This window comes from Numenius arquata, chromosome 14 (genome assembly GCF_964106895.1).
Source record: "Numenius arquata chromosome 14, bNumArq3.hap1.1, whole genome shotgun sequence".
NCBI classification, from domain to species: domain Eukaryota; kingdom Metazoa; phylum Chordata; class Aves; order Charadriiformes; family Scolopacidae; genus Numenius; species Numenius arquata.
This window is the reverse complement of record NC_133589.1, coordinates 5275163-5293962: the sequence shown is the minus strand read 5'-3', so window position 1 is coordinate 5293962 and position 18800 is coordinate 5275163. Positions and strand designations below refer to the sequence as shown.

At 41.8% G+C, this 18800-nt stretch overlaps 1 protein-coding gene across 1 annotated transcript in view; it reads left to right on the top strand.

Moving 5' to 3' along the window:
* The window catches only part of TOM1L2 (target of myb1 like 2 membrane trafficking protein), a 52533-nt gene that overhangs the window by 372 nt on the left and 33361 nt on the right, over nt 1-18800 (top strand). The gene's annotated exons all lie outside the window — the stretch shown is intronic.

The following is an 18800-nucleotide window of genomic DNA, read 5'->3' as shown; positions in this document are numbered from 1 at the left end:
GGGAGCTCTGGAGGTGGTGGTGGTGTTTCAGGGTTTGTGGGTGCTGTAGGCCTTAGTGGGGGGTCTCTGGGGGTTAGTGTGGGTTGTGGAGGGCTCTGTGGGCAGCAGAGGCCTGTGGGGTAGTGGTGGCTTTGGGAAGGCTGTTTGCTTTGAGGAAGGAAAGACTCCAAGATGGTTGATGGATGAAGGAAAGTTGTTGGATCCCCCAGCTCCTTTTCTGGCATGTGCGCACCTTGGTACAGAGCACCCCTGTCGTTCAGCCACCTTTTTCCCAAAGCGTTGAAACCTCCCTGGACTGTGCATATGCAGGGACAGTGATGTGGTCTAGAGATACAAGTACGTGCTCCATTTTCAGCCTGGAGCTTGAATTGTGGTTTTGCTAATGCTTTGGTGACATTAGACAGGTTATTTTGAGAGTGCTTTCACTGCGTGGCTAGCCAAGGTCTGTGTGGGTTGCTGTGTCTGCTCTCTCCCTCCCACAGATGTGTTCGCTCTCAACTGTGGCAAGTCTGGTTTTGGTGTGGGTGGCCAGGGCCACAGGAGAAAGCCTGGGCACCACTTCTGCAGAGTTTGATAACTTACCCACAGTTGGGTGGGCTGTCATTGCCTTCCACGTTCTTCTGTTGGGCCCTGAAGAAATACAAGATCTCTCGCATTGCGGTGGGAAAGAAAAACAGACTGGCTGAGGTTCCTGCAGTGTGGGGACCATGGCGTATGGTCCCAGAAGCCAAGGCGATACTCAGTTGAATATACTTGTGCTAGCGTCCCTCTCCAGTGAAACCACACTCTTAGTTTCCTTGATTTTTTTCATAAGCAGCAGTAATTCTGATGCCTTATTTAAGGGTTATATATAGTATAACGTATAGCTACGTATAGTCTAGTCTATAGCTATTTTACATTAATTTATGGGATGATGGAAGATTTGTGCCTTTAGAAATTAAAATGAAAAATATTTGCAGAGTACTCGGTCATGGCCTCAAACCCCAGAAGTTCTTTTATAGTAGTCTCCTCACCCACATGTGCAGAGACACCCCCTTGTAGAGGTAAAAGGCCCTTAAATGGGTAAGTCTCGCACTGTGCTTTGAAAATGGCCGAACTCTTGCTTTGTCAGACTATATGGAGCATATGTATAGCTTGCTGTTTTTCTTTAGCCATCTGGGGTGTTTATTTCTTCTGCTTAGGGAGAGAAGTGCCGAGAGTTGGAGGATAATAATAATAACAGTGAAAGTTAAACGTGATTTTAAAGTGAATTTGCTTTGTTGTGTTTGGCCATCTGACCACATCTGCCAGGACAGCTGCCTGCTTTGCTGCTTGGACAAGCCTTTGACAATGAGCGTTGTTAAGGGAAGGCAATAATTTCTCATCTATTTGTTGTCAGTTTCTTTTAGCATCAGGAAGTGGTTTAAAGGGGTTTCCTTAAGACTTAAGAATTGTTGGGGGGGGGGGGGTAAAGCAGTAAAATCTGCTTTTCTAGCCTTCTGCTGTTCTGACTCTGGAGTGCAAAGATTTTCATAGCTCTTACGTCCCCTTGTTCCCTTTGAATGAGCAATCGCTGCCAATTTAGAGGCTTCAAACACAATGCTCTGAAGGAGCTGCTTTCATCAGATAAGGTTAGGTGTGTGTGAGGGGCTTATAATGCAACTTCCTGTAATACAAAATTCAGCTGCACTTTTAAGAGTGTTTTTTCATCCCCAAGGAGAGGAGATAGCTGCAGATTTTATTTTGGAAGAAAAATTTTTCTGCTTCTCCTATCACTGCCAGTTATCCCTTTCCGAGACAACAGTAAAACAAAAGCATGCCTTGTTCTCAGACGGTGCTATTTGCCCAGTGTTTCCACAGTTTTTTTTCAATGAGCTTGTGGAATGTAATTTTCACTTATGTTTCTTTTCATTCTTTAAAAGAAACTGAATAATTTTGTATTTCTGTTTAAACATATTGTGTTGAACACAGTTGTGATGTTTTCAAGCAAGGCCTAACACTCACCATAAGGAAGAAGTGCAGAAAATTATGTAGGTCCATCAGCACACCAAGAATGCATGTTCTCTGCCAGGAAGTAGCAGTGGTTCACATGAAGATTTAATTAGGGCTAGACAATGTCTTCAGATAAATGCCAGGTCTGAAAGAACAAAGATGTCAGAGAAGGTTTGGGGAGAGCTGAGAGAGAGGTAATACAAGGGATTTTCTCTTTTCTCCTTCTCTTTAGCTGGGTAATGTCTGAAGCTAGACAGGCTTTTTATGTTAACTCTTTTGCTTAATGTGGGAAAGTAATGCTAGGATGAGCTCAGAGGATTTGTAATGGAGATGGATAGAGTCTCCTGCATCTAAAGTGCCAGTTTAAATGGCAGCCAGGTTCCTTATCGCTGAAAGCTACCTGATTTTTTGACTGGCTTATATGGTAGCCTCTATTTAGTTGCCAGTGGTGGCATAACAGGAACTGTATAAGCCATCACCATGGCTACTAATTACAAACCTCACTTAATTTTTCTTTAATACTTCAATTGACCCGTGGGCACTGAACTGTCCATATGTCTCTAGCAAGGTCCTCTCCCGAGCAGAGGGGTTGAGGGTGTGGTTTTTGACAGGGCTGTTGTGTGGAAGGCAGTCAGCTGCTGTGGAGATTCCTGCAATTAAAATCTGTTTTGCCTGATACATATTGCTTTTCACCTGGAAGTTGCAGTGAAGGGAGGTAGGTAATAGCATCATTTTACATGTAAGCTAAAAATCTCATCCAGGATTGTGTGGCAGAATCCGTTGCTTCCCAAAGGCTTTGTGAGCAAACGATGCTTTTCAGCATCCCACAGGACTTAGAAGAAGTGCCACCAGCCCTAGAGAAAGTCTTTGTGAAAGCTGGAGGGGTGGAAAGCAAAGGAGTCTAGAGGGTGGAATTGAGTGCTCTGGGTTTCGCAGGCTGCCATGTATGTTGGGACAGACCAGATCCTCTGTGGCATTGGGTGTTGGCCCAGTTCTTACAACTGAACTGTTTATTTTTTCCAGTTAATACTGTAAATGCAATAGACTGGATCCTTAGAGGAGGACTATTTTGAAGAATACTCCTGACCAGTGAGGAGTAGTACAGGAAGATGTGTAGTAAAACGGTGAAGACAGACTGCTTGCTATCAGGAGAGGGGCTGACATGGGGAAAAAGCTGCAATTTGCAGTAGCAGGAATTTGCCTTGAGATTCAACATCCTGCCATAAAATGCGTTTTTATCTTTCTTTGTTCAAGGGAGCCATCTTTAAAGTGTCACCACTCTATTCAAGGTTATTAGAACAAATACCCTTACCGTAGGTTAGCGAAAACATCTTGGATGATTCAAGCTGATTGAATTACAAGAATGCGGAGTACTGGTGACTTTTTTTTTTTGCTCATTCTGCTTATTTGATATAGGCCATATGGCTTACACGTGAGAACACAGTAAAACCAGTTAACATTTTGTAGTATTTTTGGTTTTCACTCTGGAGACTTTGCAAAGGCTTCAGGAGAGTGTTTATTTGTTTGAATCCAAACCAAGTCTTTTTGCTGCCCCTCCACCCCACCCCACCCCTGGCTCCCTCAGGTGCAAAGGGCTGAGTTGGGGCAGCGATGTGTGAAATGGGCTCCTCATGGGGTGATGGATGGGAGCGTCAGGGTCTGTTTTGGTAAGGGCTCTGGTCAGGGCTTTGTGTACTGCTGAAGTCAGCCATTCTTGCCACAGCCTGAAATCTGCTTGATTCTGAGCCAAAGACTTCCAGAGAGAGAGGTCCAACACCTGAGTTAAACGCACAGAGCCCTGAAAGTTAATTTTTAACAATACAGTAGAAATTAAGGTATCCTGTATAACTGGGGGTGTTGATGAGGCGATGCTGGTTTACATCCCTGGTCCCCATTGATGAAGAGGAGTTTGAATGAGGGGTGCTGGTCTGGGTGCTTGCCTTGGAGTCTGTTTTCAGAGGAGGCACAGTGCGGTGATTTAATGCAGAGTATTGTTTAAGGAGGCTGCAAAAACAGGGTTTCAGCAAAAGATACAGAGGCACTTTATTGAAGCAACAGTGAGGCAGACAGCTTTTCAATTGATTTTTATCAAAGCACTTGCAGTTCCCATTCAAGGCTGTTAAAATGATAATAAATATGGTGGACAGGGTCTGTTTCCAGAGCTGCTGTTTTGTTCCCCCCTCTTTTTTTCCTCTCCATAAAGAAGCACTTAAGACCTTTCTTCAGATTTCTCATATCTTAAGATTTTTATGAGTCTTAGGAAAAAAAAAAAAGGTTCCTAAATAAATGAGTTGATGGCTACGTGCAAGAATAGAGAGATGTATTACAGTGAGCAGCCCGTGGTAATCCTGCAGGAGGAATTAACCCAGGCTTTCTTGTCCACATACACAATTTGCCTAAGTTCCCTTTGGAGTAACCTTACTACTTTGCTGTGCTGTAAGGAAAACATTTTTTTACAGAAATGCCTTTTCTCAATGCCAGAAGTCAGCGTTTAAAGTGCACACCGTAACCTTAGGATCTGGTACCAATAAAATGACGTGTTTGCAGCATGCTATTGGGGTTTGAATCATCTCTCGTTTCATTCATTGCATTGTAATAAAATAAAAAGGCCTTTGCATTTACCCATAACCGCTGAAGTCTTGTGCCCTGTTCTAAGGGAAGCTTTTCTCAGTACAAGATAGCAGTAACTTTTCTTGCTATCGGATGCCCACAGCATATTCTGTATCAAAAAGATGAATTTTGTCTTTGCCTGCAATGAAGAGGGCACAAGAACTCCTCTCCTCAGAGTTTAAGTACTTTTATAAGTACTCGTGTAGCTGGTCAGCTGTTAAAAATCCAGCCCCCCACTGTTCATGTAGAATTGTGCTAGTCAAGCAAAAGAGAGTCTGATAAAGTGCTTTTAGTTTTATAAGATTATTTGGATCTGCTTTCACTTCATCACAATGGATTATGTTGTAAGGAAAATCTCCATGAAATATGAAAATGGATATCTTTGCTTTTAAGGGAGCAAATAAATACTGAGTCATGAATCTGGCAACTTCGAGAAACTTACATACATGTGTGAAGCTGGATAATTAGTATAATACCATTTAATACTAGGTTTCTAAGACTGGATTTATTTTATAGGCACAAAAGCAGATTGTAGTTCATGAAGGTATTATAGCATGTATTTTTGAGTAATGCAGTTTTATCTCTTCCAGCACAGGATGCTTAAATGTATATTCCATATGCTTCTAATATAATCTATAAGTGAGAGGTTGCAGTGTGAGGACAGCTCGTTCCCAGTTTGATACTGCTCTGTTCGTGTACCCGGCAGATTTTCTAAACTGCATATTTAAAATACGCTTGACTAAAAACATAGAAGATCCCCACAGACCCTTCCAGCTGATTTCGTATTTCACCCAAAACAATTTTCATCAAAAAATGAGGTATTGTGTGTTTTCCTTAGTTGATTTAAAACCAGTTTTAAACTGGTCAGACTTTCCTTTGATTTTGTAAACCACATTGGATTTTTAATTAAGCACTCTTCGAAGGTGATCAAGGCATCTGGTAGTATCCTCAGTGATAACGGTCAATGGAAGAACCACAGCAGTTGCAGAAATTTTGGTGACATGATCCTTCGTGGGGAAGGAAACTGCGTGGTACCTGCAGGGCTGGTGCTCTTCAAGCTTGGCCTGGCAGTCTCTTTCCTTGTCTCATATTTCATATTTTACTATGGGTAGATAATTTCACGCTTTGTGTTTTGGTTTAAAAATCTGTGAATGTATCGGTGATAAAAAAGCATAAATGTTTGGAGAACACAGGGGAGAAAGAAGAGTTGTATGAGCCCTGAGAAGTTAGAAAGTGGCCCAAAAGGCCAGCCTGCATAACAGTTTTTCCCCGTATGATGAGTCTGCACAGATCATCCAGAACTAGTTTTCAGCTTTGTCATTTGCATCTACCTGGGGAATTACTGGGTTTCTACATAAAAGAAACTTGTTGCTGAATATAAAAATCCTATCTAGTATAGATAGGCCTTATCTTCTGTGTTTGCTTAGTCAGTCTGCTGACAGTTCAGCATTGTTTCACTCATTTGTTTCAGTTATCGTCAGTGCGAAAGGTATCTTTTAAAACTGATGATTCTTGAGCACAAAAGATGCTGATCTAAAGGCTTTGCTACAGCCTGGTCCCTCTTCCCTTAGGAGCAGGTCCTTTGCTACAAGTAAACAGGTCTTCCAATCTGTGGGTACTTTCCCCGTTGCTCAAGAAGGGGAGGTGCAAATAAATTCAGCCAGTCTGTTGTTGGCATCAGTGTCTTTAAATTTAAATGTATGCTCTCTGATTGTTCTGTACCTGCCAGAATTATAAGGCAGGCCCCATGATGTAGTAATCAAGGATTAGGGAAGAAAAAAGAAGTCTGTGTGTGTATACACTCTGTTAGCACAATTCCTGGCATGGCTATATATAGACTATTTACCCGTGCTTCTGTATATCTCGGTTCACAGAAACCCTTTGGCAGCTCAATGTTTGCAACGTAGTCTCAGAGAGCATCAGGAGACTCAAAAATGAGAAGATATTCAGAAGAAACCTGTTGAACAGTTTGCTTAGTTCGTAAGCCTGCTTATTCTTTGAGAGTAAGCCAGTCTGTTCCCCAGCTGGTCCTCAGAAGCCTTCTGGGTTAGATTACTTCGGGAAGAAATTCTTTGTTCAAATTCAGATGAAAGAAAATGTACACAAAGTAAAGGCCCAGATTGGTGTTATAAACTGTGTTTGAACCCCAAGAAGTTTGCAGAGCATTGGTTTCTTGGTCTTAAGGCAAGAAAGACTTTTATTACATCTCAGATGTGGTCAGGAATGTTGAAGATATTGTTAACTTGAACATGTCACATCCTCTGTATTTTTATGGGATACATCTACTGCAAGAACTGTGACCAGCTTTGTATTTGACCCAAATAACAAAAAATTCACATTTCTTCCATAGCTGAGTAAATGCAGAAAAAAAATCCATTTTTAAAATCTGGTATTTCCTGAGGGTTTTTTTTTAACTTTAGTTTTGTCTCAGTTATAGCTTTCTGCATTTATTTTGCTTTTGGAAGGAAAAGGGCATCCTCCTTTGCCTATACACACAAAAAGCTACCTTGAACAGATTAAATAAATAGCAAGCTTGAGCATCTTTGCCAGCAAATTTTGGAAGATCTTTATGCTGTACTAGCCCCACAGGCTAGTGGCATTTCATAGCTCCACATCACTTTGTCTTCTCAGACTAACAAATACATTTGTATGCTTAATAAAGGCATTTTACTAAGCTGTGATAACCAAATACTTACTAAAGACAGGTTATTTTTTTTCCAGACCTCTGCAAGGTTTTAATTAGTAATTTTGCCCAAAAGGTCAAGCCTGAAATAAGTTTTTGACTGAGGTGATCCGGAGGTGAGATACTATATTGTAGCTCTTCCTCCAAAACATCTTTCATTGCAGTTGATGCAATGGACATCTGTTGGGCTCACTACAAACATTTTTCCCTTGTTTATATGAAGCTGTCGAGAATCTGAACTCCTGTGTTCACCAAAAAGCGCTCCTTAACAGGGTATTAAGGAATGTAACCAGTTAATTGGGTTCCTAATTTAAGCTTAGGAGAGAAAAATATGCAAACTTTATTGGAATATTTAATCTGGAGTGAATCTTGAAATCAGTGTTCACGTTGTGACCAGTAATTGTGACCTGAACGCTGTCTAGTATTTTTCTGAGCAGTTGTTATGGGATATAGGTATGATAATAAGATGATTGATAGCGAAAGGTGGGGGTTAAGCAGGATCCAGCATATATTTGGGTTTGGGGTACCCTTATCTCATGTCTGAGCTGTTGTAGTAAATAGCTTGTTTTTTCATTATCTTTGAGCTGCCCTTTCTGTGCTGATTTTTCGGTTCTTCTAATTAGAAGGGTATTTTAGTGAAAAGAGCGATCTCAGACCTTTGTGAAATTTTCTGCTAGTACAAATAATGGTAAATCTGAAATCACTTATTAGACAAGAAGTTGTTATGGCAACTATAAGATGGTTGGCTAATCAGAGAGTGAGATCAGTTTTTATTTACAAGCATAATGAGCAATTAAGTTTGAGCAGCTGTCAGACTTGGAAAGTGATTAAAGTTCAGCAAACAACCCAAATGGGTCAGTGTTCAGTTCTGGTGGTTTTCTGACACTGCAGCTTGATCATGTGTGGGTTTTACCTACTATAATTAAAACTGCCTTTAAAATCCCCATCTATGCCACAGACTTGGCATAACCAGTGAATAATGAAAAATCCCTCTTCCAACCAGGTTCCTTAAAGACTATTGGCCCTGAGTCTTGCTGCGGCTAATGAGGTATTCCACATGTAGCATCCCTTAAAGCAAACCTCAGTTTTCATGCTGGCTTGCAGAAGCACCTCCAGGCCCTTGATGTTCACCAGGAGGGAGATGAAATGGTGCAGCCTCGCTTAGGCGAGTTTTGCACCCCTAAAGGGCACTCTTTCATAAAAGGCATCATTATACTGCTGTTGGTTGCTTAGGAAGCTGCTGCTTGGCTGAGAGGAAGGACGTGCACAGTGTGCGTGAACGTAAAACCCAAAAGAAGTTGAGAAAGTCTTGATTCACCCAGGAACATAAGGGAATTCCCAGGACGGGCTAACCTCAGCCGGAGCTGGTGACGCTCACTCAACTGGCCACCAGTGAGCAGGGCCAGGCTAGTGCCTTCACTGGTGCTCATTGCCCAAGCAGGAGCAGTGACACTATTGGTGTCACACTGCCAAAAAGGCTTAAGTAGGTTTTCTAGTTGTTATTTGGTATCCTGTGACATCTCCTGTGCGATTGTTTAACAACCTGTAAGCAGCAAAGACCAGAGAGGTGGTTCTCTGTAGGTTCCAGAAGATCGTATGTGTCCGCACTGGGAAGGTTCCCTTCCCCTCCATCCTCTGCAGTTTCCAGAATGCCCTAGATCAGCCTCTTTCATTTGCCAGGATTTGCTTCCCTGCTCCATATGGTAAATAAGCCAAACTGTTTGTAAGCCATGCTCGAGATCTGTGTTCTAGTTAGAATTTTAACTGTCCAAGGACCAATATAGTTATTTTCCAAAAGGATGCTGCAGTCCCCTGATACATTTACATTGTTTTTAATTTTGCTACACTAATAGTATCGTGTCCTATAGGCGATTGCAGTGGAATGTGAAATGCTTTGGGACAGTTCCTGACCTGAAGATTTTACAAAGTCTTTCGACTTGATAACACAAGCTGGTGAATGGGGACTTACGGGAAAATTAAAATGACAGTCTCAGAAATAGGCATTTGCATACTTGATCTAAACTTACGGTATTTACATTTTCTATTTACCAGTCTTTTTCAGACTTATCTACGCCAGTGACACATGAGAAACAGGGCTGTAGAAATGGAGCAGAATTTTTAATAGGGTTATTAGAGGCCAAGAAATCTGCATTTCTCAGCCCGCACAGGATGGAATTGCACGCATGTATCTCGTTATTAGCATTGCCTGATTTGCACTCGGCTTTCCTGAGAGGATCGTTTGGAAGTGTTTAGCCGCTAAGCTTTTGCCGGCATAGCGAGCTTGGCTGGTTGGAAGGGGCAGCTGGCAATAGAGCCCTTCAATGACAGCAGCGTTGGCAAAAGCGATTCCTGTTACCTACTGGAACAGGCGCCAGCTCTCCCCTCTCCCCGTGGCGAAAACACTTAGTGTGTTCCAGACGCTGATCTTCGAGCCGCGGAGACCTTGGAGAATTGGAATGGGATCGGAGCTTGCGGCCTCTTGCGCAGGCCTCCTGTCATCTTGTAGAGCAGTGCGAGGGAAGGCTGGAAAATTGCAAAGCAAACCGAAGCATTTCACACTAGAAAAACGTGAGCTGTCAGCCCTCAAAAGCTGCAGGCTCCTCCCTGTCTCGTTTGCTTCTACGTGTGGGATAATTCTGGTTTTCCAGAGGACACAGTTCTCACCTTCGTAGTTGTAGATATATAAGAGAGCTGGGCGTGGGAATATGCACATGGAATTGTCTACTGCAAGAGTTGTTTCATTCATAATAAATTTTAATTATCGTGTATGAACATTTACTTAAAAATCTGCTGTAGCTAAGGAGTAAAGTCGTTTGTAACTGCTTTTTTTGTAGGAATGAAAGATTTTGACTTTTTTCCCTCACTAAATGTAATTAGTGTTTTCAGTTTATTTTAAGCGTGTGAGAATGTGGGCAATTGACTTTAGAAGTAACTTGTAAAAAATTAAATAATATAAATAATACTAATGTAGGAGCCTGACGGATTATCTTTGCCTTATAGTTTGTTTGCAGCAAACATGTTATGTGAGTGGGTGGGAGGGGGAGTTTTAAATATATGGGGATGGATTTTTAGAGTTTGCAGCTGACGTGGATTAAAAATTCTTAGAACATTTCATCCATGAAAGGCAATTAGTTTTGTTTTATGAATATGAAAAGCACGTAGCTTGTAAGTACTGGAGTGAAGTCCCAAGTGAGTTATTAGAACTTGCTTTACTCATGTAGTACAAAATTAGCCATCAAGAGCTGATAGATTTCAAATATAGCTCACTGACACACTGATCATCCATAACTTTTCATAAAGACATTTTTTCAGTCTCACCTGTAATTACCGGATGCTGTCGAAGTCCTGAACAGGGCAGCTGGTCACAGACCAGGCCACCTTCTTGCTCATGATGCTGCTTGCAGCATTTTGTGCAGCTGAGATACCGAATTGTAATTCCGCTCTGCCTGTGGTTCTGGGTGGTAAAACTGCATCTGGATGCATAGAATATTCCTCTCTCTCTCACCTCCTGGTAATATCTTACTGGTCAAAATACATTCTTCTGTTTTGTATTGTGGTGGTATATTTCTGCATTTTGTGGGGAATGTTTTAAAAAGCAATTTGCAACAGTTTATATAAGGAACTGTCATACTAATGTTCTGTGTGGCTCTTATAAATAAAACCCCACTGTAATGGAGCCTTTAGGCGTACTTGTTAACAAAGAAGTTGAGAAATAAATCACTGCTTTCAGCTGCCCATTCTCTCAGATTTGTAAGTTAAGGCTAATAAAATTAATGGTGTCTGCTCTTTTTTTTTTTTAGCGGTTGTTTTTTGGCATTAGGACAAATTCATGTATATGTATTAGATAGTTGTTTAACAGCTTTTTTTGGAATACTGGGGTTGTCTATTGTCAGTTGTCTTTCTGGTGAGAAAAGCTTCACACCTACTAAGGTGTGTTTGGAAAAAGACTATTTTTCTGGCTTCTTTGGCTAGTTTCTTTGTCTGGGTTGTTTTTGGGGTAAGGGAGAGCCAAAGACTCAGCTATTAAGAAATTTTGTATTTCTAGTGTTGGTAAACAGATGCTATTAATCCAGTACGTCAGTGTCTTAATACCTGAGATTCTCAGTTAAGGAATTGGTAGCCCTAATTAAGGAACAGGTTAGTCGTGCGTCCGTCTGTCTGTTTCTGTTCCCCCCCCAAATAATCCAAATTCCTTGGAGAAATTAAAACAATATAAAAACTCTTTGGCAGGTAGTAGGGTACATTCCAGGTTCTGCCTATGGAAATGACTAAATGGTGGTGTGATTTGGTATCCAGCACCGGCTGCCTTACCGTGAGCAAAGGAAGAGGAGATTTGGGTGACCATCCCAAGTCAGTGACCCGTTTAAACAACACTGTGCTGATAAATTCTCCCATACGGAGTCATACGGACAAGTCACAGCAGTCACAGTCTAATTCAGAAAGGCAAATCCGAGGGAGAACGTTTTGTCACCCGGAAGGTTTTAATTTATGCTTTCGTGCCTCTCATCTAGAGAAGAAAGATGGACACTCAGAGTGTGATAATATTAGAGTAGTGGAAGTGTTGCCTAATAGATCACAGATGTTTGTGAAGTGGCGAGCCATCATCTCCACCGATACAACAGTACGGGGGGACAGTCTGTCATGAGATGTGACATGTCATAAAGGAACATTGATTTGTTGCTCCCCTACAGTAAATCACACAGTAAACATCTCCATTCGAATCCATTAAAATCCATTAATACAGGACATATATTTTAAAACTGCTTTGACATTTCTGATTGAAGGCTTTAGCGTATTGATTTCCGACGTGAGCAGGTCTGGGTTTGTCGATTGCAAAGTAGCACCATACGTTGAATATCGTGGGTTTATAGTGAGGTGGGAATCTGGCCAAGGTCACTGCTGGAAGAGGTGAAGAAATGTGCAGCGCAGGCTCGGTTTTAGGGAAAAGTGCCTCTGAATCATGCAAATGACTTGATGAGCTGGGACCTGCTGCCATATGACCTAGCTCTGAAGGACAGCTATTTACGGTACATGGGTCAACTCGTTAGCTTTAATGAGTGTGCAGTACGTGGGAGGAAGGCGGTTTTCTGTGTTTTGTTTTTAAAGCTGTGTAGAATGAAGAAGTCAGAGGGATTTCGCTTTGTTTTAAAGAAGCAGTAGTCTCTTTCTGCCATCTGTTTTGAAAGAGAGCAACTTATAGACACATGTCATTCAGTGGAGCGTGCTGCCAGCAGCGACAATTTCTGCTGATGGGGGAACTTCGGGGAGAAGATTCATAACAAAAGTCTTTATTGTAAAGAAACATGCTGTTCTGCTTGGGATCCAGATTCCAATGCTTTTAAAGACTACGACTAAACCATCATTTGTGCCCGAGATAAATGACATCTGAGTACAGAGACTGCTTGGACTATGTTACCCTGTCAGGACGTTTCTGTACGATACAATAGTGCAATACTGGAAGGTCAGTCTGGTTTTACAGCCTGCAAGTGCTTCGAGACCTGCGAGATGTGATAAACTAAGCGAATCAGGCTGATATGCTCTCTTGCCTACTCGGCTATTATTATTATTAGGATTTCTATGTTGTTTTTCTTCCTTTTCAGGTGAAGCTGTGATCCGAGTATGAAAGAAAAAATTTTCTTTGTTATACAGCTGTTAATATTTGTTTAATATATACTAATCCATTCACCTTGCTCTGCTTCTGAAGCTGCTGTGCAGCTTTGCTCCGATAATCAGCTGTAGTTTCTTGCTCCTGAGAGGCTGAATTTGTGGGTGATGGTGGGTGATGTCTTTTCTGTAGTGTATCTAAAGCACAGGAATGGTGTAGCATAACTGTGAATACCATGTGGTCCTTAAAAAGGCACAGTAATTGCATGTTACATATTCATGATTGCAGGTAAGTGTGATCTGGAAAGCAGGTTTGAAGAAGTTTGGCATTTGGGTTGCAGCTTCAAAAAGAAGAAAACCTGAAAGTTAATTGGAGAAAATGACAGTTCCCAGTTTGCCGCTGTGCCTTCAAACAGCATTCCAGCTAAATACTCATTTTTGATTGCACATGGGCATGTCCACAGCTTCTCTTGTTACTTTATTTTAACGTAGACTCCACAGTCATTATGAATGATGATTATTCATTTTTTCAGCCACAAAAACTTTGGCAAAACAATGAGTGGAGGATAGATGACTTCATCCCAAAGAGTTTTGATGCGAGTGTGGCTAAAATCAGCTGAAAAATCACAACGGTCAAAGTGGATGACCAGTGCTGCAGCAGAACAACCCAAATCACGTTTTTCTGTAATGTCTTGCAGTTCAGATTGAGCCCGTTTGTTCTAGCTGACTGGCTTTTTCTTTGGAAGTGTGAAGCTCAGCATTTTCAGAGCAGTGTGAAATAAGGAATGTAGAAAAAGGACTCAGAGCAGTGAGGTGGCTAATTGAAAAATGCTATTGGAGCCGTGCTTTCTAACAAAGAAACTGGCAGGTTTTTATGAGTAAGTCACTTCAGAGTTGAGTTTTGATCTTGAACTTTGAATGAGTCACATTTATTTTTTAATAGCAGCGTTTTGATAAAAAGGAAAAAACCTCCTGTTGGTTACCATAATGTCTAAGTGTCCGTGACTGTCTTTCTAAAAGCAAATACAGAGAAAGGGAGAATAGACTGACTGGTCCAGCAGTATCCAAGGGTGTTATTCCAGTGGATCTCTGTCTTCCAAGTGAGATGTCTCAAACTCAGCAGCCATGTGAATGCTGAGGATCTTTAGTCTTATCTTCATTTTGCTTGGATGGCTGAAATATGTTTCCATGGCCTCTGTATGGTCTCTCCCCAGGTCTTATTGATGGTGCCAATGCAGGTCGTTGATGATTTGTTGAATCCAAGAGAGACAACCGCAGCCACAAAACGTAATGATGCTTTAAAGCAAAACAATTCTATAACTGCAGCTTAGAGGAGAGATGTTATCGTCTCCTTCAATAGCTTATCTTCCCTTGTGAGCTATCTTGTGTGGTTTGTATTGCCTTGCAAAACTCTTCTTTTTTTTTTTTTTCCTGAAAGACCTTTGTCCATTCTATAAAAGCATTTTACATTTGACCTCAGCTGATAGCCCTTGCTTCTGAGAGAACTCCACTGAGCTGAAGGGAGGGAGACCAGCAGGATGGAAGTAAAAGCCTGCTTCTTCTGTTCTCTGTCACATATTATGCAGAGTGAAATATAACACATCTGACTGTTTGATTTGCTAATTTCAGTCTTGGAGCACAGCTGGTAGGCAGGTGGACTGTTAAGAGGCAAGACAAAGATCTAAGATCTTCTGAACTTCCAAGAAAAGAAAAAAAAAAGATGGTTTATGCTGCTTGAGCACCAAAGGCTGTTGGAGGGAAGGGGAGACATTTGGAATTCAACTTTCTTGCTTTTGGATCTCTCTAATATAGTGCATTGATGTGCATGCTTCTTGCATAAACAGAAGATGATTTTTGTGTGTGTAATTCTTCCCAAACATATGAATCAAAAGTCTCTGAAGCAACATCTGGAGAAGTCCCAAGACAGAAAACTGTGATTTCTCTGAGCGCAAAGATGTGCTCATTCACGAGATTCTGGTATTCAGATACAAAAAAGCGCAGTTCTCCCGTTTTCATTTAATGTGATTTGTAGCTAGTCCAGTATTTAGCTTTCACTTTTGCCTTTTCTGCCAAGAACATTACGCAGCACCACAGTCATTTATTGGTGATTACAGATAGACCTTTTGGGGAGATTTTTATCCTGGTCGTGTCTGCTGTCATCGTTCAGCCAGAGTAGATGTTCTCAGTGCTTCCAGCAGTCGGTTTTTCAGTCTTGGCTGCACAAACATATGTATGGCACGTGAGTTAAAGAACATACAGACTTCAACTGGTGCAGTTGCAATCCTGATGAAGATCTTCAGGCCCTCTGCATCGGCAGGTTCAACATAACGGTCAGAGGCAAGGATTGAAAGGGGGAAGCAGGGAAGAGCGAGGAGTTCTACTTTATCTCCTCGGCATGTGAACAGAGTCAAATTTTAAGAATGTGATCAACACTGAACTGTAACTTGGAAGCAAAAGTAGTGTGAACTGGAAAGGGCTGTGAGAGCAGCTTCTCGAGGACCACCAGTGTTCACATTTCCTTGTTAGGTGACTTTTGCGCTGGGTTCAAGATAAAGGTAAAGGTAAAAGTTCTTTTGGTTTTTGCCCTGCATTTAAAAGAGAATTCCTGTCCTGCCCTGCACAGCCTGTTTATTACATGGGGGTTACATGGGCATTTCTGACTCGATTTCCTTGGGTGACCTCTTTCCGGTCAGAGCAGGTTGCTTGGGAAGAGGCTTGGCTGGGAGTGTGTCTGCACTGAGATACTTCACACTGAAAACTTTATCCTACTGAACAGTGCCTTCTGAACATCATAAAACGTACACGATTTCAGTGTGAGTGGGGAAATACTGATATTGCCATTTGGCAGAGTGTGGAAATGCGGCCACCAGAGTTAGATCTCAGAGGGAAGGTGTGAATGAAAAAATAGCATGATTTTTTCTCCTTTTCTTTGCAGACTAGAGATAAGCTAATGCTTGCGTGTGCATATGCAGTGCCCAAGGTCTGCAGCCTGTCAGGCGTGGAGTGCCAGATTGTCTTTCTTTCTACCAGAACATTTATGCTTTAATTTGGGAAACGTGGTAGGAACCGATAGCATCTTGTTTCTGAGAGAGACTTTGTGATGATCTTACTGCTGGTATCACGTCTCCTTGTGAGGCAATAACTCCTGGCCCCTGCTGCGGTGACAAACTGGGCAGCAACACAGCGCTGGGAGTTGCTCCCGGGGCAGGAGCTGTGCAAGTCATCCCTGGCACCCGAGCTGGGAGTCGCCAGCCCTTTCGTTAGACAATTAAACTACACCATAAACTCTTGGGTTCAGTGAGGGGAGGGGCAGGAGCAGGAGGGTCTCCTGCTCATTGCTTTTTTCCTTGTTTGATTTAACATTTCTTATGTCACCCTGGAACTCTTTGGTCATGTTCCAGAGTCCTTGTGTGAACTAGTGCCATTTAGATGCCTTTTAATGAGCTTGAAAGAGATTGAGGAACGGGTGGCTTTAATTTTAAAGGGTATTTGCATGATTTGCATGCCATTCCCTCACAGCTCTGTGATAGTTTCCGAAATCTGTTTAATCTTGTCAGTCATATCTATTTGCTGTTTGAGGAGTAGCATCAGAGGTATGTATGGCTTTCAAAATGTCCAATAACTACCGGGCAGGTTATTGAGTATTTTTAATTTAATGCATTTTGAATATATTGGCCAGGGAATCTCTTAAGGAGGAGTGCAGGCAGAGCCATTTCGTCAGAAATCCGGAACTGATGACCTGCTGCGTTTTGGTTCTGGAAGAGCTCTACAGGCTTTCAATTCATTGCAGCGTAATACTGTTCTTCAAACAAATCACACACCAACTCGTGTGCCTGCTCTGCAGTCAGTTAACTCCTTTCTAGCAGTTGAGAGAGCGCTGCAGCAGCAAATCTGGGTCACACACCTTACAAAGGACAAACGACTACAGATGACAAGTGCTTGTGTGCTCTCTCTTGTTGAAGAAGAGACTAAAATTAGCTTCCAACTCTTATTCGAATTAAAAATTACCCCAGGGGAAAAGAACTAATTCTCAAAAAGACAACTGTTGCGTCTTAAACCCACACAGTCTCAGCCACTTATTACTCCAACTAAAGAACAGAAAGGCAACAATAAAAAGGCAGTAACCAAACTTTCTGGGAGAAAGGGGATTTCGTTTTCCCTAGTATATCACAGAAGGGAAATACTAATGAGGTTATTGGGGACCCCAGGGGAGTGTTCATGTGCTACCCTCCATACAGGGCTGCAGCTTTGCTCTGCTGTCTCCAAAATACCAGTTTTCAGCTGTGGAGTACTGCCATATACACGTTTTGTCAAAATAAACCTTAACTAAATGGGTTTTACAAGAGCAGTGAATGAAGTGGCAGCTAGCACAACTTTGTGCAGCATCAGCGTTTTCCACAATCATTTATAAAAAGTGATTATAGCGGACCAGAGAGTACGAACATTGCTAAGTTGCTGCCTGACGCCAAATGCTGTCAAGAGCACACAAATTTGTTAATGTAGTTTTTAGATTAAGGAAATAAATCATATGGCCAGCTTAAGGAATACCCTCTGTTTAAGACGTAATCTCTCATTTTGCGGCACTGTGCTTATAAATCCTTTGCAGCTTTGGAGATCACCTTCTCCAGCAGAGCAGATGCAGTGATTTTTTTATATCTCTGACTGTTAAGGCTTTCTTTCTAATATTAAATAAAATGTTTCCTAAGAAACAAGTACTATATGGAGGTGAAGGCGGATCCCATTCTATAGCAATAAAGCCTTATGTATAGTAGAAGAACAAAATGCAACTAAAAAAACTATTGTTACAAGTAACTGTGCACAAAGATGAATTGCTCTATCCGAGAAAGCATTAAACAGCTCTGCCTGCACACTTCCTTAAGAGAATCCTTGCCCAACATATCCAAAATGATGTAAATTAAAAATGCTCAATATCCTGTCCGGTATTTATTGGACATTTTGGAAGCCATGCATCTCTCTGAGGCTCCTCCTCAAACAGAAAGAGTGTTCGTTGCCAGAGTGAACTCTACCATGAGGTGGTGAAAAAGACCCAGAGGAGAAGATGGCACAGCTGGAAGTTTTGCCACCTCCATTTCCTCCCCGGTGGGTGAGACTCAGTGATCTGCGTGCCTCGCATAACTGCCTCTCTGAATGGTAACCGAGACCTGCAAAGAGTGATCTCCAGTTCCAGAATCTCCTTTTCCACAGGGTCCTCTCCATTCTGGAGACAGATGGCTCCTTTTCAGCACTCTCTGCTTGGATTTTGCATGTGCTGTCTGGTTTGTCTCAGACTTCTGTAATTACTGTCCTTGGTGGAGCTGCTTTAGCCACTCTTCTGGTGTAGACAGGTCACTGAAACTTGAATTACCCAGTCATATAGTCTTTCTCCAAATAATATCCCATAATTATGGCCTGTGGGCATCTATATCCTCACAGTGATAGAAATGTTAATGGGAAAAACGTGGTTGGTAAACAGAAAAAGAGATGTGTGAATTCCTTGGAGCCTGGTGTTCTCAGACAAAATCTGCATTGTTCTGGGGGACAGATTGAGGTCTGATGTAAAGGACAGAAGGATGCTACCTGTGTTTTTGTTTGTGCTTTAAAAAAAGCAGAAGTTGATGGGGTTTTTTTGGCTTATTTTAAATTTTAAAAATGCTTTTGTTTACCCTGTTTACCTTCCAACATTGAATGCCAGGGATCTGTAGAAAAACCTAGACTAATTTAGAGGCAAAGCTCATGTTCAGCGTGAAGGTCCCCTTTTTAGGTGTCTCTGGCAAAAGGCTTTACGTTCAACTTGACAGCATTTCTGAATGTGGGTAGTGTAACACAGATAGGGTTTGAACACTGCAAGTGAAGAGTGTGAAAAATTCAGAGGATGTTCTAGGCACCACTAGACAGAACTATATTGATTTAGGAGGAAATCCCAAGGAGGAAA